Source organism: Globicephala melas, chromosome 2, assembly GCF_963455315.2.
Source record: "Globicephala melas chromosome 2, mGloMel1.2, whole genome shotgun sequence".
NCBI lineage: Eukaryota > Metazoa > Chordata > Mammalia > Artiodactyla > Delphinidae > Globicephala > Globicephala melas.
Window position 1 is genome coordinate 19,109,416 of NC_083315.2, and position 23,205 is coordinate 19,132,620.

The 23,205-nt window shown below is 43.8% G+C and overlaps 1 protein-coding gene and 1 pseudogene across 1 annotated transcript in view; one reads left to right on the plus strand and one right to left on the minus strand.

The window, feature by feature from the left end:
- The window catches only part of LOC115842245 (coiled-coil domain-containing protein 3), a 101,604-nt gene that overhangs the window by 23,383 nt on the left and 55,016 nt on the right, over positions 1 to 23,205 (plus strand). The gene's annotated exons all lie outside the window — the stretch shown is intronic.
- On the minus strand, positions 2,276 to 2,738 carry LOC115842336 (large ribosomal subunit protein uL24 pseudogene; annotated as a pseudogene).

Consider the following 23,205-nt stretch of genomic DNA (forward strand, 5'->3'; position numbering starts at 1 on the left):
GGAATGGGCTTCTGGCAGTGAGAGTAGTGGGAGTTGCATAGACCAGATTGTGGAGGGTGATGGATACCTATGAGAAGAATTCAGGGCCTGGGATTCAGCAGATGTGGATTCTAATATGGTCTGTGCCCACTGACTAATGTTAATCTTGGGCAAATCCATTTACTTTGATGGATGTTTATGCTTAACACGTAATTAATATATGCTCAATAGGTATCTTGTTCATTGAAATTAAATAATTTCATCTCTGGAAAACGAAGGGGTTATATTTTATTTCTCTGAGGGTTCTGTAAACACTGAACGTGATTCTGTTCTTATCACAGTGGAGTCAATTGAAACTCAGACAAACTGAGGAATGTGGGTGGACAGTGATGGAGCCGGAAGTGGGATCAGGGTCTCCCGGCTTCAAGTTCATACTATTTATGTTCTCCATCCTGCCTGCTCCCTGGTCTCCTGCCTCCCAAAGCTGAGAGATTTTCTTCTCATAGACTGTTACTTCCCTGACGCACTTCCTACTTGCTATCCTTCCTTTATGCAGCTGGTCTGGTTTTGTCCTTTGATTATGCTGTTAGTGCACACTTTTTTGTGTGTGTGTGTGTGACACTTATCACAAATACAATGGTTTATGAAAATACTGGTTCACTATTCATGTCCCCCAACCGGGGTATAAACTCCTTTTTACTGGTTGTTGTATTCCCAGGACCTAGCATGGTTCCCTCACATGGTAGGCATGGGTACCAAAATACAGAAGAGGGTTGTAGGGCTTCCCTGGTGGCGCAGTGGTTGAGAGTCCGCCTGCCGATGCAGGGGACGCGGGTTCGTGCCCCGGTCCGGGAAGATCCCACATGCCGCGGAGCGGCTGGGCCCGTGAGCCATGGCCGCTGAGCCTGCGCGTCCGGAGCTTGTGCTCCGCAATGGGTGAGGCCACAGCAGTGAGAGGCCCACGTACCGCAAAAAAAAAAAAAAAGAAAAAGAAGAAGAGGGTTGTAAAGTATCACATGAGTCGTGTAGGCAGTAAAAGCTTTAGGAAGTCAGAGAAAGGGGAGATCAATGGGGCTTGAGTATCCCAGGAAGATTTCAGAGAAGAGAGGGGGCTTGATCTGGACCTTGTAAGATGATCTGTAATACAGTTGACCCTTGAATGACACAGGTTTGAACTGCACGGGTCCATTTATATGCAGATATTCTTCAGTAGTAAATACAGTACTACATGGTCCATGGTTAGTTGAGTCTGAGGATGCACAGGGCCAACTATGTTATACGTGGATTAACCCCCGTGTTGTTCAAGGGTCAGCGGTTTACTGTTTTCAAAGTACCTTTTGTGATATCAAGGGTCATGCTATTTACCTATCCTCTAGTTGAATGTTAGTAACTTTTAGATTGCCATTAATAGGTCATTCATTGGCCAGGTAGAACCAGAACTGTGAAGGAGGTAGGGTGGTGGTCTTTTTCATTCATTCGTTCATTCAGACCTTCACTGTACACATATTTATTGAATACCTGCTATATGTCAGGCACTGGGAATACAAAAGAAAAAAAAGAGAAAAGAGTTCCCTGCCCTCCTAGAGCTTACACTGTAGTGGGATGAGGGAGAGACGATCAATACATCAGTCAATAAGAAACATGTCAGTTAATGATGTTTGGCAAAGAATTAAGAGGGTGGTAAGTGACAAAGAGGAATTAGCAACTACTTTAGGCTGAGGGGGTGACACCTACACTGAAGTCTGAATGACAGGGCAAGCTGTACAAAGGTCAGGTGGCAAAGCATTCCAGGCAGGAGAAGAAGCCAGTGCCGCTGTGCAAGACCCCGCTAGGCATGCTTGAGGGATGGAAAGGTGTGAAGGGAGCATTGTTGGTGGGGACGAATGGAATGAGATGAGTCTAGAGAGGTGAGCAGGACCCGGACTATTTAGAGCTTTCTAAGCAAGGTCAAGTTTAGATCGTTATGCTTCGGGGAGCTGTTGAGTGGAGTGATGTGCTCTGAGTGATGGAGGCAGGGTCTAGGGGACAGCGGTGGTGCTGGAGAGGTATGGCTGGATTCAGGATATGTTTGGAAGTGGGGCTTTTCCTGTGTTCCTCCAATTGTTCCCTGATCACAGTCTGCTCTTCTATCCCCGCTTTTTAAGGCTTTTCCTTTTTCCTCTTCATATAGGGCCTCAGCCACCCCAAGGTGTCGGCTAAGTACCATATTTTGGGTTGCAAAAGTTACACTTCATTTTGGGAATATTTGCATCTTAATTTACTAATAATTTGCCCTTTTTTTCATTTTTAACAGTTTTTAATGAAAGTTGTATTCAAGATTACTGTATTCCTGCATCTTCTCAATTGTTTCTTCCTTATATTTGCCCTTTTCCTTTCCTACTTGGTGAGACTTGGCTTTACGTTCGAGGATCTTTTTGCGGTCTTCCTCCAGTTTTAGTCTGGTGATAACCACCTGGCTGGGGTGAATGCCCACATGCGCAGTCGTGCTGTTAGCGTTCTCCCACTGCACTCGTTCAACGTAGATGACATATTTCTTCCTGTAAACCTGGACTGCTTTGCCAATTTGCTGCCCTCTGTAGTGCCCTTGTACAACATGAACTTCATCGTCCTTTCGGATGGGCATGGATCGGACATTGTATCTCTGTCTCAGCTCTTTAGAAACGGGAAGACATAATCTTCCTGCGAATGTGGGAAGGCGCATTGAAATGCCTTTTCCTGTTCTCGCTTGGGTCAGAAGTCACAAAGGGATTGCACTTCATTTTGGCCGCTGGTGCTTCAGCAATGGCCGCAAAAGGGAAGAGAGCAGTAATTTTTAAAAACAAAGTTTAAAGTGGCAATTTGCGTCTCGTTAAGGTTTTAGGATGAGTCTTGGTTTCTAACTGACTCGGTACCAATTGTGATTTTGTATATCACTTAGCCACTCTGAACTAAGTTTCCTTATCCGTAAAATGGATCAGATTATGCCTCCTATGCATCATTCATAGCCCTGTAATAAAAAGCAACTGAGGGGCTTCCCCGGTGGCGCAGTGGTTGAGAGTCCGCCTGCCGATGCAGGGGATGCGGGTTCGTGCCCCGGTCTGGGAAGATCCCACATGCCGCAGACCGGCTGGGTCCGTGAGCCATGGCCGCTGAGCCCGTGCGTCCCGGAGCCTGTGCTCTGCAACAGGAGAGGCCACAACAGTGAGAGGCCCGCGTACCGCAAAAAAAAAAAAAAGCAACTGAGATGATGATTTTAAAAGTACACAGTTGCAATTACGTGTGAAACGTTGTCTTGGCTTTCATGCCCCTGTGTGTACCCGTTCTCCATCACCTAGCTTGCAAGAGTGATAATAAAAGATCTTGAGGCAGGCAGGCCTTTATTCCATCAACAGAGATCTTTGATACTCCTTACGTTCTCAGCATTGTATGGTGTATTATGGAGGATATGGTAGAGGAAGATGACCTGGTGTCTGAACTCAAGCATCTAGTTAGAGAGATACAATTAACCCATGTGGAAAGATGGATACTGCTGCAGGGCCTTATGACCCAGTGGGAAGGATTTGGATAAGTGGAGAGAAGATGAATTCAGATAGGAAAGAGCATGAATGGAAGCCCGGAGATGAGGATGAGGGTAGGTTAGGATAGCAGAGCTGCACGCGGGGGATTAGAGGACAAGTGAGAACACACAAGTTAGTGGGTCTGCACCGGAAGTTCCTGACTTGTTCTCAGGTGTATGCAGTTCACACTAAAAGGAGGATTCCCCTGACATGTTGTAGAGGTGATGGTTTGTGGCCGTACTGTGCAGGCTGTCATTTCTTCTTGACTCCTGCCTTCAATTCTGACCTTTATTGAAACACAGTCATTACTTTTAAGCATTGACTAATACCCCATGTAGTTACTTTAAAAACCCCACACACTTCTTATTTTGGAATAAATATAGATTCGCTGGCTGTTGCAAAGAAATGGAGAGAAGTCTTTGGTACCCCTCACCCATTCGTCCCAGTTGAACATGTTGTATAACTAGTGCAATAGCAAAACCGGGTAATGACACTGGTAAAATGCACAGAGCTGAGTCCCCAGTTATACATAATGCACTTGTTTGTGTGTGTGTAGCTTCCTGTTGCTATCAGCACAGTCAAGATACAGAACCGTCCCATCACCTCGGGCTCCCTCGTGGTACTCCTTATAGCTACAACTTCTCCATTGTCCATTCCCAAACCCTGGTGGCCACTCATCTGTTCTCTATCTCCAGAATTTTATTTCAAGTGTTATATCAGTAGAACCATACAGTTTAAGGAACTTGCTGAGATTATTTTCTTTCTCTCAGCATAACTTCCCTGAGGTTCATCCAAAGTTGTTTTTCTTTTTATTGCTGAGTAATACTCCATGGTATGGTGGACCATCATTTGGTTAACTATTCACTCACTGAAGGACATTGGTTGGTTTTGAGTTATCAGCTATAATGAAAACTGCTCTGAACATTCATGCATAGGTTTTTGAGTGGACAGAAGTTGTCATTTCTTGGACTTCCCTGGTGGCGCAGTAGTTAAGAATCTGCCTGCCAGTGCAGGGGGCACGTGTTCGAGCCCCGGTCCGGGCAGATCCCACATGCCACAGAGCAACTAAGCCCGTGCGCCACAACTACTGAAGGCTGCACGCCTAGAGCCCGTGCTCCACAACAAGAGAAGCCACCGCAGTGAAAAGCCCACGCGCAGCAACGAAGACTCAGTGCAGCCAAAAATAAATTTAAAAAAAAAAAAGGTGACTTCCCTGGTGACACAGTGGTTAAGAATCCGCCTGCCAATTCAGGGGACACGGGTTTGAGCCCTGGTCCAGGAAGATCCCACATGCCACGGAGCCACTAGGCCCATGCCCCACAACTACTGAGCTTGTGCTCTAGAGCCCGCGAGCTACAACTACTGAGCCCGCGTGCCACAACTACTGAAGCCCGTGCACCTAGAGCCCGTGCTCCGCAACAAAGGAAGCCACCGCAATGAGAAGCCCGAGCACCGCAAGGAAGAGTAACCCCTGCTTGCCTCAACTAGAGAAAGCCCGTGTGCAGCAACGAAGACCCATTGCAGCCAAAAATAAAAAATAAATTAAAAAAAAAAGGGTATGCCACTTAAAAAAAAAAAAAAAGTTTTCATTTCTCTACAGTAAATGGCCAAGAGTGTCATATGCCGGGTCATCTGATGAGTTCATTTGTCATTTTAAAGGAAACTTGCAAACTGTTTTCTGAAGTGGCTGAATCAGTTACATTCCCACCAACAATGTATGAGTGATCCAGTTTTTTGCATCATTACTCTTTGCTCTTATCACTATTTTTAATTTTATCCATTCTGATAGGTGTGTTCTCATTGTGTTCAAATTTTTTTTAGATGTAATTCACACACCATAAAACTCAACCTTTTAAAGTATATAATTCAATGGTTTTTAGTATATTCTCATGTAGGTGCAACTATCGTCATTATCTGTATTTCCAAAGCATTTTCATCCCTCCAAAAAGAGTGACAGGTACCCATTACCAGTCACTCCCAATTCAGCCTTCTTCCCAGCCCCCGGCAACTACTATCCTCTGTCTCTATGGATTTGCCCATAGAAATGAAATCTTATAATATATGGCCCTTTGTGACTGGCTTCTTTCACTAAGCATAATGTTTCGCGGGTTCATCCATGTTGTAATATGAGTCAGCACTTCATTCCTTTGTATGGCTGAATAATATTCTATCGTATGATTACCACATTTTGTTTATCCATCAGTTGATGGACATTTGGATTGTTTCCACTTTTGCCTGTTATGAATAATATTTCTAACAACGTTTTTGTACAAGTTTTTGTATGTATGTATGTGTGTTTTCTTTTGGGTATTTTCCTGAGAGTTGAATTGCTGGGTCGTATGGTAATTCTATGTTTAGCCTTTTGAGGAACTGCCAAACTGATTTCCAAAGCAGCTGTGCCATTTTACCTTCTCACCAGCAGTGTATGAGGGTTCCAGTTTCCCTACATCTTTGTCAACACTTGTTATTATCTGTCTTGTTGATTCTAGCCATCCTGCTGGGAGTGAAGTGGTCTTTCATTGTGGTTTTGATTTTTCATTTCCCTGACGAGTTATGATTTGAGCATCTTCTCATGTGTTTATTGGCCATTTGCGTAGCTTCTTTGGAGAAATGTCTATTCAAGCTTTTGCCCAGTTTTCAATTGGGTTGTCTTTTTATTGTTGAGTTGTAACAGTTCCTTACATAGTTTAGATACTAGGCCCTTATTAGGTATATGATTTGCAAATATTTTCTCCCATTCTGTGGTCTGTCTTGTCACTGTAGTTTAAATTTCTATTTCCCTAATGACTGCCAGTGTTGGTCGTCTTTTCATCTGCAGGTTTACCATCTGTATGGCCTCTTTGGTGAAATGTCTATTCATATCTTTTGCCCATGTTTGTCATTCCTCTTACTAGAGCTATGGCTGTAGACATTTTCCTTTATAGTATATATGTCTTCAAACTCTTCTTTGCAGCAGCACTAAGATGCATGAGACGCAGCTGTTAAGCTGCTCATAGCTATAGATCTTTTAAATTGTGATTAAAAAACACAACATGGAATTTACCCTCAACCATTAGGTGTATAGTGCAAATATTAACTATACACATGTTGAAAGCAGATTTCTAAGACTTTGTCATTTTGCACAAACTGAAACTCTAGACCCATTGAATAGTAACTCCCCATTCCCCACATATCGCTGCCACTGGCAACTACCGTTATGCTTTTTGCTTCTGTGAGATTGACTGCTTTAGATACCTTAAATGAGTGGAATCATGCATTATTTGTCATTCTGTGACTGCCTTGTTTCACTTAGCGTAGTGTCCTCAAGGTTCATCCATGTTGTAGTATATGACCATAGCTGTAGATTTTTTAAAAAATTTATTGAAATATAGCTGATTTACAGTGTTGTGTTAATTTCTCCCGTACAGTAAAGTGATTCAGTTATGCATATATATACATTCTTTTTCTTATTCTTTTCTATTATGGTTGATCCCAGGATATTGAATATAGTTCCCTGTGCTGTACAGTAGGACCTTGTTGTTTATCCATTTTATGCATAATAGTTGGCATGTGCTAACCCCAAACTCCCAATCCATCTCTCCACCCCACCCCTTGGCAACCACAAGTCTGTTCTCTATGTCTGTGAGTCTGTTTCTGTTTCATAGATAAGTTCATTTGTGTCATTTTTTAAATTATTATTATTTTTTGGCCATGCTGCGTGGCCTGTGGGACCTTAGTTCCCCGGCCAGGGTTTGAACCTGGGCCCTCGGCAGTGAGCGTGCAGAGTCCTAACCACTGGATTGCCAGGGAATCCCCCATTTGTGTCATATTTTAGATTCCACATATAAGTGATATCATATGGTATTTGTCTTTCTCTTTCTGACTTACTTCACTTAGTATGATAATCTCTTGGTCCATCCATGTTGTGGTAAATGGCATTACTTCATTCTTTTTTTTATGGCTGAGTAATATTCCGTTGTATATATACACCACATCTTCTTCATCCATTCATCTGTTGATGGACATTTAGGTTGTTTCCACGTCTTGACTGTTGTGAATAGAGCTGCCAAGCTGTAGATTTGGATCCATGCGAGGCCAGTGCTCATTTTTATCTCATTAATAACCATGTGATCTCACCATGACTCAGTTTCTCCCTCTGCAAAAGGGATAACAGTAGGTCATAGTGGCATAGAACTTGGTAACTAAACTCAGAGCTTTGTGAGTAATCCATACTCTCATCCTGTGGACCGCCTCACAGGTGGCAGTTATGTGTCTTCGCCAAAAAGTCAGAAGTGAGCAGAAGGTTCTCATCCTGGTTTGTTGAAGAGGCTTCACTGAGTGACCTCATTTCTTCATTAATTTTTAATTTCTCTTCTTGCATAATGTTCACCCTTTAATCCCCAAATCATTCCAGAGTATCTCAGCACATATATCCTGAAATTGAAAGGGGAGGATCCAACAAGGGATCTAGTTCTCGTTAAGGGTCTTCTGTGCCCCCAAAGAAGAGGATCTTTAAGCCATCCTCCACCTGGCCCCATGAGGCACCCAGTTCTCTGGGAGTTGCTATAGAAATGTGCTCTGGTACTAGGAGGAAAGGAAATAAAGCATTCTGAGAGTCTTGCAGGCTAGGAAGTGGACGTTCTGACGTCTGTTCCCAAAGCCTACTGCAGTTGCTTTCTTCATTACATTCTTTCTCGGTGTTTCATTGTTCCCATGTGGACACGGAGGCTGAATGTATTGACTGTCCTTGTCCTTTACAAAGCAGCATGAGAAATTTGGAAGAGAAATCTCTGGCCATCAAGCTGTGGTCTTAAATAAGACAGGGTGATCATTTATCCCCTTCTTGTCTTGGAAACAAAAAATCTGCCACCATCTGAGCTCTCCCTGTGGAGATATTAGCTCATGCAGACCGGAAAACGTATCTTTGCCTTTATCCTTTTTTCTTCCCCACATCCCCTTCTCCCAGTTGGCCCTTTGCTTCTGCATCATCCTATCCCAGGAGTTGACTAGCAGCTTCAGCTCTCACCTTCCTCAGCAGGCGCTGTGGTTTTGCACACAGCTGGGGACATTTCTGGGGATGGATCTCAGTCGTTAGAGCAAACATTGCCTGGGAGTCTTGGGCCAGAGGAGATTCCTCTAGTCTCTTCCATACTTCTCTGGTTCTCACTCACCAGACCCTCAGGGAATGCTGTCAAGCTTCAGTTCCCATGGCTGGTTTTTATCTTTCTTTTAGTTAAATCAGCTGTGACACCTGGCAGAGCCATGCTTCCCCTGGGGGCCTAGGCAAACCCAGATGCTGCCAGCCTGTTCTGTCCCCGGGGTGCACTCAAGGCCAGTCCATTTACTCTGCACAGACACAAGGAGAAGAATGTCGGTGCTAGAAGGGAGCTGAAGAGTCATCTAGTCAACCCCTTAATGCAACATCGCGGAAGAATTTTATAGGAAAACAAAGACCCACCCCACAGCTACAGCTCTTACCATGTGGCCGAGTGATGCTGTTTTGATTTTAAATACGGTAACTGTAATTCCAACCCTAAAACTATTAAAATATTAGTAGAAGCTAGCGTAGGGTTCCAAAAGTGTGTAGCCTCTGTCGTAGCTTTGTAGTAAAGCAAAATGGTCATAAGTACAGGTCAAAGGAATATAATAAACCAATGCCTGTGTGCATAAATACATACATACATACATAAAAAGTAAAGGAAGGACATTTTTGCACAGTGTCAGGTGGCAAGCCTGTAGGTGCTTTCTAAATCATTTCTATTTGTTTGCTTTGAGAAAAGGGCCCTTTTTTTCATTTCCTTATTCTGTGGCCAGAGAGAAGGGTTGGTTTCTCAGTTTTCTGGGAAATGGTCGTAGTTGCATCTGGAGACCAGGGTTAGTCTCTATGTGCTGTTTGTCTTTTTGTTTTCATCTCTGGGCTCTCCCTGCAGACCCCTGTTGGCCACCTGCCTGGTGCCCATGGCTCCCACCTTGTCTCTTTCTTAGAGTCCCATTCTCCAGACCCCAGAGATTTCTTCTGCCCAACCTGTCCTTTGCCTGCCTGTGTTGTGTAACCCCAAGGCTCTGCTAGACAGTTGAAGCTGATCTCATAGACTAATTCAGGGTAAAGTGGTAAGAGAGATGAGTGGCATTATTTATTGCCTTCCGTAAACATTGACATTTTAAAGCTTTAGATCCTTTAATTCTTAAAAACAAAAATGAGTCAAGGGGAGTGGGGAGGGACATGATAGTGGAAGGGGATTAAGAGGTATTAACTACTAGGTATAAAATAAGATACAAGGATATTTAAAAAACTAAAAACAGAACTACCATACGACCCAGCAATCCCACTACTGGGCATATACCCTGAGAAAACCATAATTCAAAAAGAGACATGTACCACAATGTTCACTGCAGCTCTATTTACAATAGCCAGGACATGGAAGCAACCTAAATGTCCATCGACAGATGAATGGATAAAGAAGATGTAGTACATATATACAATGGAATATTACTCAGCCATAAAAAGAAATGAAATTGAGTTATTTGTGGTGAGGTGGATGGACCTAGAGTCTGTCATACAGAGTGAAGTAAGTCAGAAAGGGAAAAACAAATACTGTAAGCTAATGCATATATATGGAATCTAAAAAAAATGGTACTGATGAACCTAGTGGCAGGACAGAATAAGGACACAGATATAGAGAATGAAACTGAGGACATGGGGTGGGGGGAAAGGGGAAGCTGGGACAAAGTGAGAGTAGCATTGACATATATACACTACCAAATGTAAAATACATAGCTAGTGGGAAGCAGCAGCACAGCACAGGGAGATCAGATCGGTGCTTTGTGGAGACCTAGAGGGGTGGGATAGAGAGGGTAGAAGGGAGACACAAGAAGGAGGAGATATGGGGATATATGTGTGCATACGGCTGATTCACTTTGTTGGACAACAGAAACTAACAGAGTATTGTGAAGCAATTATACTCCAATAGAGATGTATAAAATAAAAAGATACAAGGATGTAATGTTCACAGGAATATAGCCAATATTTTATAATAACTTTAAATGGAGTATACTGTATAAAAATATTAAATCACTGTGTTGTAAACCTGCAACTAATATAATGTTATAAATCAACTATACTTCAGTTGAAAAAAAAATGAGTGGAACAGGGTACTCAAGCAAGAGTGGGAAAATAGCTTTTCTTTTCTAGACAATACATTGGGTCACTCAAACCACACAGTTGATACCATCCAGACACCAACCATGAACAAGCCCGGGCCTGAGTTCGTTCCTCTGTCCAGTTGTTCCTAAGGAAGATTAAACCTCCTTTATTCCAGATGTGTCTTTTTTATTATTATTATTAATTTATTAATTTAATTTATTTTTTGGCTGCATTGGGTCTTCGTTGCTGCTCACAAGCTTTCTCTAATTGCGGCGAGCAGGGGCTACTCTTCGTTGCGGTGTGCAGGCTTCTCATGGCGGTGGCTTCTCTTGTTGCGGAGCACGGGCTTTAGGCATGCGGGCTTAAGTTGTTGTGGCACGAGGGCCCAGTATTTGTGGCTCGTGGGCTCTAGAGCGCAAGCTCAGTAGTTGTGGCGCACAGGCTTAGTTGCTCAGCGGCATGTGGGATATTCCCAGACCAGGGCTCAAACCCGTGTGCCCTGCATTGGCAGGCAGATTCTTAACCACTGCGCCACCAGGGAAGTCCCCTGACGTGTCTTTTGTAAGTTTTTATCTGTCTGTAATAAGATCATAAGCTACTAATGAGAAGGAATCCTCTCGTTTAAATCCAATTCTTTTCATGAACAATAGGAACTTAATATGTATCTGTTAATGATGAAATATTAATAAGCCTGAAGGAGTCAGCAGTAAGTCTTTCTTAGGGTTAGAAAACCATTTACAAGGCCTTATTGGAAAGGCCCTTTGAGGACTTGGATTTTGTTATGAGAAACACTAACTGAAACCCTTAAGTGAAGGGCATTTCTTCTCCCTTTAGTCAATTCATGTTGCAAACATGTTGCTCTCATGGCTGGAATTGAATGCTTTCTGGAGAGACCTATCCAAGGAAATTTGCTTGAGATGCTGTCATTGTCAGCATTGCAATCAGCTTACTAACTCTGCAGGGGTGGCAGGTTTGCTCTTTTCCCTTGAAAGGCTTCATCAACGCTGGTATCTACAGTCATTTAGGGACACCAAGGAAATATGTCAAAGGCACTGCTTACTCTCCTCTGGACACTAAAAAGTGGTGGATACCATTTTGAGTGTTGGCCTGGGGAGACCTGGGGGCTGAATCCTGGGACTGCTCCAAACTCATTCTGTGACTGTGGGTAAGACGTTCAACCTCTCTGAGTCTCTGCTGCTTTATCTGTAAAAGTGGGATAATGATCTCTTTGCACAGGGCTATTTTAAGATTTAAATGAGCTATGTATGCAGAGACTCTGGCACAGATTAAGAAGTGGCTAGCTGCTGTATGGAGCTCTGTAATTTGGCAAATCCCCGAATGGTTTGCATTTTGGCCCACTGAACTTCTATCTCAGGATGGTGTGTGAAGGCAGAGCTTGCAGACTGAGAAATCTGGGCTTCCAAATGGACGTCTCTTTAAATCTTGGACCCTAAAGGGTGGCCATAGAGGCTCAAAATGCCTGGCATACTGCATAATGTCTCATTTTGGTTGCTGCCATGGAGAAGGCTGTGAGCAGAGAGAGGGCTCAGGGTGGGTAGGCTGGCTGGCTGCCCAGGGCTCTTGTTGCCGCAGACTGAATGTTTATGTGCCCTTCCCCCCATTCATATCTTGAAACCTTAACCCCCAGTGCGATGGGATTGGGAGGTGATTAGGTCATGAGGGTGGAGCCTTATGGATGGGATTAGTGCCCTTATAGAAGAGACCTCAGTGAGATCCCTGTCCCTCCATGTGAGGGCATAGCGAAGAAGATGGCTGCTTGTGGACCAGGAAGCTGCCCTCACCTGACACCGAATCTGCCAGTGTCTTGATGGACTTCTTAGCCTCTAGAACTGTGAGAAGTAAATTTCTGTTATGTGCAAGTCACCCAGTCTATAGTACTTTGTTTTAGCAGCCCGACTGGACTAAATACCCGTCTATATTATGATCTGGTGGTGGTCTTATCGAACTATTTTTTAAATACTTTATTTTTTAGAGTAGTCTCAGGTTCACAGCAAAATTGAGGGGAAGATAGAAAGATTTCCCATACACTCGCTGCCTCAACACATGCATGGCCTTCCCCACTATCAACATCCTTCTCCAGATGGTACATTTCTTGCAATTGATGAACCTACGTTGATACATCATAATCGCCCAGTCCACGGTTTACTTTCGGGTTCACTCTTGGTGTTGTACGTACTATGTGTTTGTACAGATGCATAATGACATGTGTGCACCATTAGAGTGTCATATAGGGTAGTCTCGCCGCCCTGAGATTCCCTCGTGCTCTGCCAATTCATACCTCCCTCCCCGCTAGTCTTACTGGATTTTCAGTGAGAATTACATTATTTTGCATATGGGACAGGGCATGTGTAGAGGTGCACGCGTCTGTTTTTATCTACTTATATCATAAGATCGTAAGTTAGAAGCAGGTTAGGATCAGATGTAGAAAAATAAATTCTATAACATACATTTCTTTGTGGTTGTGGATTCGTGTCCTGACAATTCAATCTTATGTGGTGGAATTCACTTAGAATTCTTGGCTACCCCTGTTCCCCATCCCTATGCTTCTCCATTATACCCGCTACTCTGAGGGTAGGGACCATGTCTTCATCATCCTTGTAGCTTAACACACAGAAATTGCTCAGCGAATGGGAGAATGAATGCTCAAGTACCAGCTCCAGAAACACCACTTCCTTTCATTTATGCTGGTCCAGGAGCTTCTGCTGACCACCTGTCCCTCACTTACACCGCTGCTACTGCTCATCTTTCTACTCATCCAACTGAGGGAAATGGGGCAGAGACCTTGGTCTCCAGAGACATGCTTCTCACCAAGCCCGGGCTTGTGGCTGGTTGAGGTGGCCTTGCTCCACTGTCTGGACCCCATCTGGGGAGACCTGGAGGCTGAGATGCGAATAACAGCCATCTTACCCCTGCAGGGATTCTCACCTCCTGTCTTTAAGTCAGTAGGATGCAATGTGGAAGGGTGCATCTTGGGGCGCAGGGTCCCATGACTGTGCTGTGTCCTGAATTTCTAGCCTGACTCAATTCATTGAAACCTGGGGAAATGAAGGTTAGCACCTGCAAACTGGGGTTGGGATAACTCTACCACCCTTGGCAACAAGGTTAAAGGTTGATAAGAGTGAAATGCTTCAAGGCTGTCTGTAAGAGTTGCTGGTTACATGCACAGTGTGTCCATTTCTTGTCACTTGCCAGGGGCATCCCTTGTGTGACTGAGGGCGCTGGCAACAGAAGGACTGTTAGCAGGACTTGTCCCCCAATGCTCAGCAGGTGGGCAGCTGCTTGTTGAGAGCCCTTGGCTGCAGGCCTTGCCTTGTGCACAAAGAGAGACTTGAGTGCTGTAGGCCGTGGGAGGGGTTGTTGAGTATTGATTTGCCCATCTCTCTTCTAGTTGGAAAAACAACTAGGGGTGAATTGGCTTGGTGGAGTTTTTACTTGCAGCCTTTCTTGTGAAAGGCTGCTGAAACTCAAGTTCTTCTCTTACAAGGCTGACCTGTGTGCAGTAGGTGGGGTTGGAATTGAGTACAACATGGGAAGGTTCCTGTCTGTTGAGAACTTGGGCTGGGAGCTAGGCCCAAAAGGAAGGTGTGGGAGGCCAGGAGAGAGAGAGAGAGGGTGAGGGAGAGACAGAAAGAGAGAGAGACAGACAGACAGAGAGAGAGACAGAGAGAGGGAGAGAGAGAGTGAGTGTGTGTGTGCGCGTGCATGCGTGTGTGTGTGTGTGTGTGTGTGTGTGTGTGTGTGTGTGTGGTGGAGGACATTTACGAGGGAGAGATGCCTCTGCTCCCTGCTTGGGTCAGGGGCTTGGGAAGAGGGTGTAGATGGCAGGGTCGAAGTCCATGGTGTTAAAACAATTTAGACCTAATAATGAAGGCCAGAGAAGCCCACATGATGACATGAGCTCAGTCAGTCAGGCATGGATTTGACTCCTGGCCTCACCGGACATTTGACCTTTGGGAATCCCTGTATCGTGGAGGTGGTGGCAGGAGGGTGGTCTCAGATTCTTCATTTGTCATGGCACAATGTACAGGGTAGGCATTACTTACCTTGAAGAGGTCAAGATTTCAGGAGATAATGTATATAAAACCCTAGCTACTACACGTCTCTGACACAGTAGGTGTTCAAAAAATGGTAACTGTTAAACTGGGAGAACACATTATTAGAGCTCTCCTGAGGAGATCCAGATCTGGCCATCCACCTTCATCCCTGGATGCGATTCAAATAAGACCCATTGAAGAATTCGAGATGTTGAAGGGACAAAGCTTCACAGAGCCCTGCCCCCCCACCCCACAGTTAGGCAGTGACCTGGGAGGGGGGTGGAAGCCCCCCGTGGAGCCGGCAGCAAGGACCCAGCTGCTCAGAAAGGCGGGTGCCTCTGCCGGTGGGTCAGCGTCCAGGGCTCCGAGAGCTGCGTCTGTTTCTCTTCCCTACACTCTCACAAAAGCTCTCGACAACAGGACGCCACACTCCTGTTTCGCCACGTGGAACGGCGTTTCCCAGCCATGCTGCCCTTTGCTGCTTGGCTACTCGGAGTGACGGTTAACTCGTGTCTTAAAGGCCTTCGGGACATTTTTCAAACACCTGGCATGAAAGTGAACAGTAACAGCTGTGGGATCAGTTTCCTCATGAAAAAAAATAGGACAATAATAGACTTGACTTCATAGGGTTGTTAGGAGTTAAATGTATTAACTCATGTTAATATACTTCATACGCTTAGAGTAAAGCCCCGATAAATATTGGTTCTGTCGTTCTTACTGTGATTATTCTGTATTCCATCTTCTCCTCCTACACCTCCAGCCTCTCTTTCCGTCTCCTGCCTTTGATTTGGGTTCCAAGAAGTTTCCAGGAAGGGCAGGGGATTGTCGGGACTGTCTTGAGAAGCTGGGTTCATCCTACCCGCCTCCTCCCACCCACTTCCATTCGGATGGGTTGAGTCAGCCCTGTTTTCTTCCCTTGCGCCTGGCAGAAATCGGGTCTTTCTCTGAGTAAGGTTGGTTCCTACCATTGCAGCAGCTGGCGAGAGAGTGTCCTCATCCGACCTTGAAGGATGGGCCTCCGGACAGAGAGGAAGTGAGCAGACCGTGGGGCTTCTCTGGGCTGCACAGAGGACTCTCATAAAACGCCCTCCTGATCCCTTTTCTGGGATTAAGGATGCAGATGACGTCACTGGGAAACATGAGGTCTCTTTTTGATCCACTCACCCACCTCTCCTTTCTCCTAGAAAGACGGGGGTGTCCTGTTGGCCTGGGGGTCCAGCGCACCTTGGGTCTCCTGACTGAGCTCGGCTCCCAGCTCCACTGTGACTCATAGTCAGAGCTCACTCAGCCTTCAGCCCCATGCCCTCTGCTTCCCAGTACCTCGTGTTCTGTCTGGGCCGTAATTCCCTTTCCATCCCACCCCTCCCTCCCCTTCTGTAGGGTATTCTGAGGCCGAGGTGAGGTGGATAAAAGAGCCACATGCATGATTTCCAAATTCTATATAATTGCTATCACTTCAGTATATCAATCTACCATCAGGCAGTTCCGTCCCCTCTGCTGATAAAGATAACAGCTATAAAAACACACTTTGAGAGGAAAACAGGAGGAGAGGCATGTGGCCAGTCCCTGCCAGCAGGATCATCATTTTGGTGGCAGTGGAGACCTCTGGCCTGCACCGAACTGCCCTGTTCCTGTGCTCTGCTGATGACGTATGGAACACGCTGGCTTGGCCAGGTTCTGAAAGCAGCCTGTCTCATAAATGGAAAGTCCAGACAGGAAGTTTGAAAACCTGGCCATGGTTTCTGCATGGGATGAGGCTTTTCTCACTGTACCCAGCAGGTATTTCCTATCCAATGTGTTTCATCATGGAGGCCTAGGTATCTCAGATTTGGGACGCTGTCCATCGCCCCTTAAATCTCCTACCATTAAAGGGGCTACTGTCTATGTCTTTGACCTTTCCAAAGATCATCTTGGACCTTTCTCTAGTGCTGCCTAGTTTGGGGATGCTTTTATTTCTCATGTCATTTTCACAACCACAGATGTCATTACAGATGAGAACGTGGCGGGGGGTGGGTAAGTGACCAATGCAAAGTCACAGAGGTTGTTAGCAGGTAGGAAAATAATTCAGGTCCCCAAATGTCTGGTGTAGTGACTTTTGTTTAAAACTACATCGTGCTCCCGGGAGAAAAGCTGGGGTTATATGCAAGAGGCCTTGGGGGTGTGGGACTGGGGTTGGGTTTACCTGGAAGCCCTAAGTGCAGTGGAAATTGGGTAACGTGCATGAGCGAGAGGGAAACTTACCCCTTCTCACTGACTCGGAGGCAGCAATGGCCTTCTGGTGACGCTGGGAACCCAGCAAATAATCTCGGCCTCTGACCTCTTGGAGGTCACATTGGAAGAGCATGGTTGTCTCCCCCAACCCTTCCCAGAGGTGGACAGTGCTGGTCTACACAGGTGAGAGCCGGCGGCATCCCCCAAGGACTCAGGCGTGAGGCCAGGTTGCCTCCCTGCCTTCTTCCATGGCTCAGGCCTCCCGCCTTGGTTGGACTCTCTCCAGGGCCTCCTCCTTCTTCCCTTTATCCTGGAGACTTACCCCGTAGGGTGGGCAGCTGTAGTGGCCCTGTATCAGGACTCATAATTGGCAGAGGGACTTGCACTGTGCTAGGATGTTCTGTTTCTTTCTTTTTTATTTTATTTTATTTTTTATACAGCAGGTTCTTATTAGTTATCCATTTTATAAATATTAGTATATATATGTCAATCCCAATCTCCCAATTCATCACACCACCACCACTCCCCCTCCCCCGCCGCTATCCCCCTTGGTGTCCATACGTTTGTTCTCTCCATCTGTGTCTCAATTTCTGCCCTGCAAACCGGTTAATCTGTACCATTTTTCTAGGTTCCACATATATGCATTAATATGAGATATTTGTCTTTCGCTTTCTGACTTCCTTCACTCTGTATACAGTCGCTAGATGCATCCATGTCTCTATAAATGACCAAATTTCATTCCTTAATATGGCTGAGTAATATTCCATTGTCCATTCTTCTTTATCCATTCATCTGTCTGTGGGCATTTAGGTTGCTTCCATGACCTGGCTATTGTAAATAGTGCTGCAAGAATATTGGGGTGCATGTGTCTTTTTGAATTGTGGTTTTCTCTGGGTATATGCCCAGTAGTGGGATTGCTGGGTCATATGGTAATTCTACTTTTAGTTTTTAAAGGAACCTCCATACTGTTCCACATAGTGGCCGTATCAGTTTACATTCCCACCAACAGTGCAAGAGGGTTCCCTTTTCTCCATACCCTCTCCAGCATTTGTTGTTCGTAGATTTTCTGATGATGCCCATTTTAACTGGTGTGAGGTGATACCTCATTGTAGTTTTGATTTGCATTCCTCTAATAATTAGTGATGTTGAGCAGCTTTTCATGTGCTTCTTGCCCATCTGTATGTCTTCTTTGGAGAAATGTCTGTTTAGGTCTTCTGCCCATTTTTGGATTGGGTTGTTTGTTTTTTTAATATTGAGCTGCATGAGCTGTTTACAGATTTTGGAGATTAATCCTTTGTCCACTGATTTGTTCGCAAATATTTTCTCCCATTCTGAGGGTTGTCTTTTCATTTTGTTTGTAGTTTCCTTTGCTTTGCAAAAGCTTTTAAGTTTCATTAGGTCCCATTTGCTTATTTTTGTTTTTATTTCCATTACTCTAGGAGGTGGATCAAAAAAGATCTTTCTGTGATTTATGTCGAAGAGTGTTCTTCCTACGTTTTCCTCTAAGAGATTTATAGTGTCCGGTCTTACATTTAGGTCTCTAATCCATTTTGAGTTTATTTTTGTGTATGGTGTTAGGGAGTGTTCTAATTTCATTCTTTTACATGTAGTTGTCCAGTTTTCCCAGCACCACTTATTGAAGAGACTGTCTTTTCTCCATTGTATATCCTTGCCTCCTTTGTCATAGATTAGTTGACCATAGGTGCGTGGGTTTATCTCTGGGCTTTCTATCCTGTTCCATTGATCTATATTTCTGTTTTTGGGCCAGTACCATATTCTCTTGATTACTGTAGCTTTGTAGTATAGCCTGAAGTCAGGGAGTCTGATTCCTCCAGCTCCGTTTTTTTCCCTCAAGACTGCTTTGACTATATGGGGTTTTTGTGTCTCCATACAAATTTTAAGATTTTTTGTTCTAGTTCTGTAAAAAATGCCATTGGGAATTTGATAGGGATTGCATTGAATCTGTAGATTGCTTTGGGTAGTAGAGTCATTTTCACAATATTGATTCTTCCAGTACAAGAACATGGTATATCTCTCCATCTGTTTGTATCATCCTTAATTTCTTTCATCAGTGTCTTATAGTTTTCTGCATACAGATCTTTTGTCTCCCTAGGTAGGTTTATTCCTAGGTATTTTATTCTTTTTGTTGCAGTGGTAAATGGGAGAGTTTCCTTAATTTCTCTTTCAGATCTTTCATCATTAGTGTATAGGAATGCAGGAGATTTCTGTACATTAATTTTGTATCCTGCAACTTTACCCAATTCATTGATTAGCTCTAGTAGTTTTCTGGTGGCATCTTTAGGATTCTCTATGTATAGTATCATGTCATCTGCAAACAGTGACAGTTTTGCTTCTTCTTTTCCATTTTGTATTCCTTTTATTTCTTTTTCTTCTCTGATTGCCGTAGCTAGGACTTCCAAAACTATGTTGAATAATGGTGAGAGTGGACATTCTTGTCTTGTTCCTGATCTTAGAGGAAATGCTTTCAGTTTTTCACCATTGAGAATGATGTTTGCTGTGGGTTTGTCATATATGGCCTTTATTATGTTGAGGTAGGTTCCCTCTGTGCCCACTTTCTGGAGAGTTTTTATCATAAATGGGTGTTGAATTTTGTCAAAAGCTTTTTCTGCATCTATTGAGATTATCATATGGTTTTTATTCTTCAATTTGTTAATATAGTATAGCACATTGACTTGTGTATATTGAATAATCCTTGCATCCCTGGGATAAATCCCACTTGATCGTGGTGTATGATCCTTTTAATGTGTTGTTGGATTCTGTTTGCTAGTATTTTGTTGACGATTTTTGCATCTATTTTCATCAGTGATATTGGTCTGTAATTTTCTTTTTTTGTAGTATCTTTGTCTGGTTTTCGTATCAGGGTGATGGTGGCCTCAGAATGAGTTTGGGAGTGTTCCTTCCTCTGCAATTTTTTGGAAGAGTTTGAGAAGGATGGGTGTTAGCTCTTCTCTAAGTGTTTGATAGAAGTCACCTGTGAAGCCATCTGGTCCTGGACTTTTGTTTGTTGGAAGATTTTTAATCACAGTTTCAATTTCATTACTTGTGATTGGTCTGTTGATATTTTCTATTTCTTCCTGGTTCAGTTTTGGAAGGTTATACCTTTCTAAGAATTTGTCCATTTCTTCCAGTTTGTCCATTTTATTGGCATAGAGTTGCAGGTAGTAGTCTCTTAGGATGGTTTGTATTTCTGTGGTGTCTGTTGTAACTTCTTTTTCATTTCTAATTTTATTGACTTGAGTCCTCTCCTTTTTTTTGATGAGTCTGGCTAATGGTTTATCAATTTTGTTTATCTTCTCAAAGAACCAGCTTTTAGTTTTATTGATCTTTGCTATTGTTTTCTGTGTTTCTGTTTCATTTATTTCTGCTCTGATCTTTATGATTTCTTTCCTTCTGCTAACTTTGGGTTTTGTTTGTTCTTCTTTCTCTAGTTCCTTTAGGTGTAAGGTTAGATTGTTTATTTGAGATTTTTCTTGTTTCTTGAGGTAGGCTTGTATTGCTATAAACTTCTCTCTTAGAACTGCTTTTGCTGCATCCCATAGGTTTTGGATCGTTGTGTTTTCATTGTAATCTGTGTCTAGGTATTTTTTGATTTTCTCTTTGATTTCTTCAGTGATCTCTTGGTTACTTAGTAATGTATTGTTTAGCCTCCATGTGTTCGTTTTTTAATGTTTTTTTTCCCTGTAATTCATTTCTAATCTCATAGCATTGTGGTCAGAAAAGATGCTTGATATGCTTTCAGTTTTTTAAATTTACTGAGGCTTGATTTGTGATCCAAGATGTGCTCTATCCTGGAGAATGTTCCATGTGCACTTGAGAAGAAAGTGTAATCTGCTGGTTTTGGATGGAATGTCCTATAAATATCAATTAAATCTATCTGGTCTCTTGTGTCATTTAAAGCTTGTGTTTCCTCATTAATTTTCTGCCTGGATGATCTGTTCATTGGTGTAAGTGAGGTGTTAAAGTCCCCTACTCTTATTGTGTTACTGTTGATTTCCTCTTTTATAGCTGTTAGCAGTTGCCTTATGTATTGAGGTGTTCCTATGTTGGGTACATATATATTTATAATTGTTATATCTTCTTCTTGGATTGATCCCTTGATCATTATGTAGTGTCCTTCCTTGTCTCTTGTAACATTCTTTATTTTAAAGTCTATTTTATCTGATATGAGTATTGCTACTCCAGCTTTCTTTTGATTTCCATTTGCATGGAGTCTCTTTTTCCATCCCCTCACTTTCAGTCTGTATGTGTCCCTAGGTCTGAAGTGGGACTCTTGTAGACAGTATATATATGGGTCTTGTTTTCGTATCTATTCAGTAAGCCTGTGTCTTTTTTGTTCCACAGGCTGCAGGATTGTAGTTCTTCTTGCTTCTGCTGTCTGCCCTCTGGTGGATGAGGCTATCTGAGAGGCTTGTGCAGGTTTCCTCATGGGAGGGACTGGTGGTGGGTAGAGCTGGCTGTTGCTCTGGTGGGCAGAGCGCCGTAAAACTTTAATCCCCTTGACTGTTGATGGGTGGGGCTGGGTTCCCTCCCTGTTGCTTGTTTGGCCTGAGGCGACCCAACACTGGAGCCTACCTGGACTCTTTGGTGGGGCTAATAGCGGATTCTGGGAGGGCTCACGCCAAGGAGTACTTCCCAAACTTCTGCTGCCAGTGTCCTTGTCCCTATGGTGAGCCACAGCCACTCCCCACCTCTGCAGGAGACCCTCTAACACTAGCAGGTAGGTCTGGTTCAGTCTCCTATGGGGTCACTGCTCCTTCCCCTGGGTCCTGATGTGCACACTACCTTGTGTGTGCCCGCCAAGAGTGGAGTCTCTGTTTCCCCCAGTCCTGTCGAAGTCCTGCAATCAAATCCCGCTAGCCTTCAAAGTCTGATTCTCTAGGAATTCCTCTTCCAGTTGCTGGACCCCCAGGTTGGGAAGCCTGACGCGGGGCTCAGAACCTTCACTCCAATGGGTGGACTTCTGTGGTGTAATTGTTCTCCAGTTTGTGAGTCACCCACCCAGCAATTATGGGATTTGATTTTATTGTGATTGTGCCCCTCCTGCTGTCTCATTGTGGCTTCTCCTTTGTCTTTGGACGTGGGGTATCTTTTTTGGTGAGATCCAGTGTCTTCCTGTCATGACTGTTTAGCAGTTAGTTGTGATTCTGGTGCTCTCGCAAGATGGAGTGTGAATGTTCTGTTTCTTGCAGCCCTAAGGGCTGGTCTCATCTGGTCTCCTTCCCCTGAAGACTCCATAAATGGTAGCTCCTGTCATTGTTCTTCTGAACTTCTTTATTCCTCATGACAATTCCAAAAACCAGGTGGTGGTGTCCCCACCTCACAGTGAAGGGTCCAGGCTTAGAGGAGAAGGCTGCCTAGTCACAGTTGGTGAGTTGGTGGGATTCAAACCCAGGCCTGTCCGCACCCAAAGTTGGGATTCTTTCTACTATACCACCCTACTTCCCTCTGCTCTGCTGTTTACCCCAAACCAAGCTGTCTTCTGGAATTCCTCATTTTTATTTTGTAAAAAATTTTAATTTTATTGCAGTATAGTTAATTTATGATGTTGTGTTAGTTTCAGGTGTAGAGCAAAGTGATTCAGTTATACATATATTCATTCATTTTTAGATTCTTTTCCCATATAGGTTATTACAGAATATTGAATCGAGTTGCCTGTGCTGTATAGTAGGTCCTTGTTGGTTACCTGTCTTATATATAGTAGTGTGTGTTTGTCCATCCCAAGCTCCTGATTTATCTCTCCCTTCCACGTTTCCCCTTTGGTAACCATAAGTTTGTTTTTGATATCTGTAAATCTGTTTCTCTTTTGTAAATAAGTTCATTTGTTTAATTTTTTAAAAAATTAGATTCCACATAAGAGTGATATCGTATGATATTTGTCTTTCTCTGTCTGACCTTACTTCACTTAGTATGATAATCTCTAGGTCCATCCATGTTGCTGCAAGTGGCATTATTTCATTCTTTTTAATGACCGAGTAATATTCCATTGTATATATGTACCACATCTTCTTTATCCATTCCTCCGTCGATGGACCCTTAGGTTGCTTCCATGTCTTGGGTATTGTGAATAGTGCTGCAGTGAACTTTGGGATGCGTGTATCCTTTCGGATTATGGTTTTCTCCAGATATATGCCCAGGAGTGGGATTGCTGGATCAGATGGTAGTTCTATTTTTAGTTTTTTAAGGAACCTCCATACTGGAGGTTTAGAGGCATCTGGAATGTGATCTAGAGGGCATCCCCCAGCCCTGGTGGATGGCGACTTGGCAGGAACTAGGAACGTAT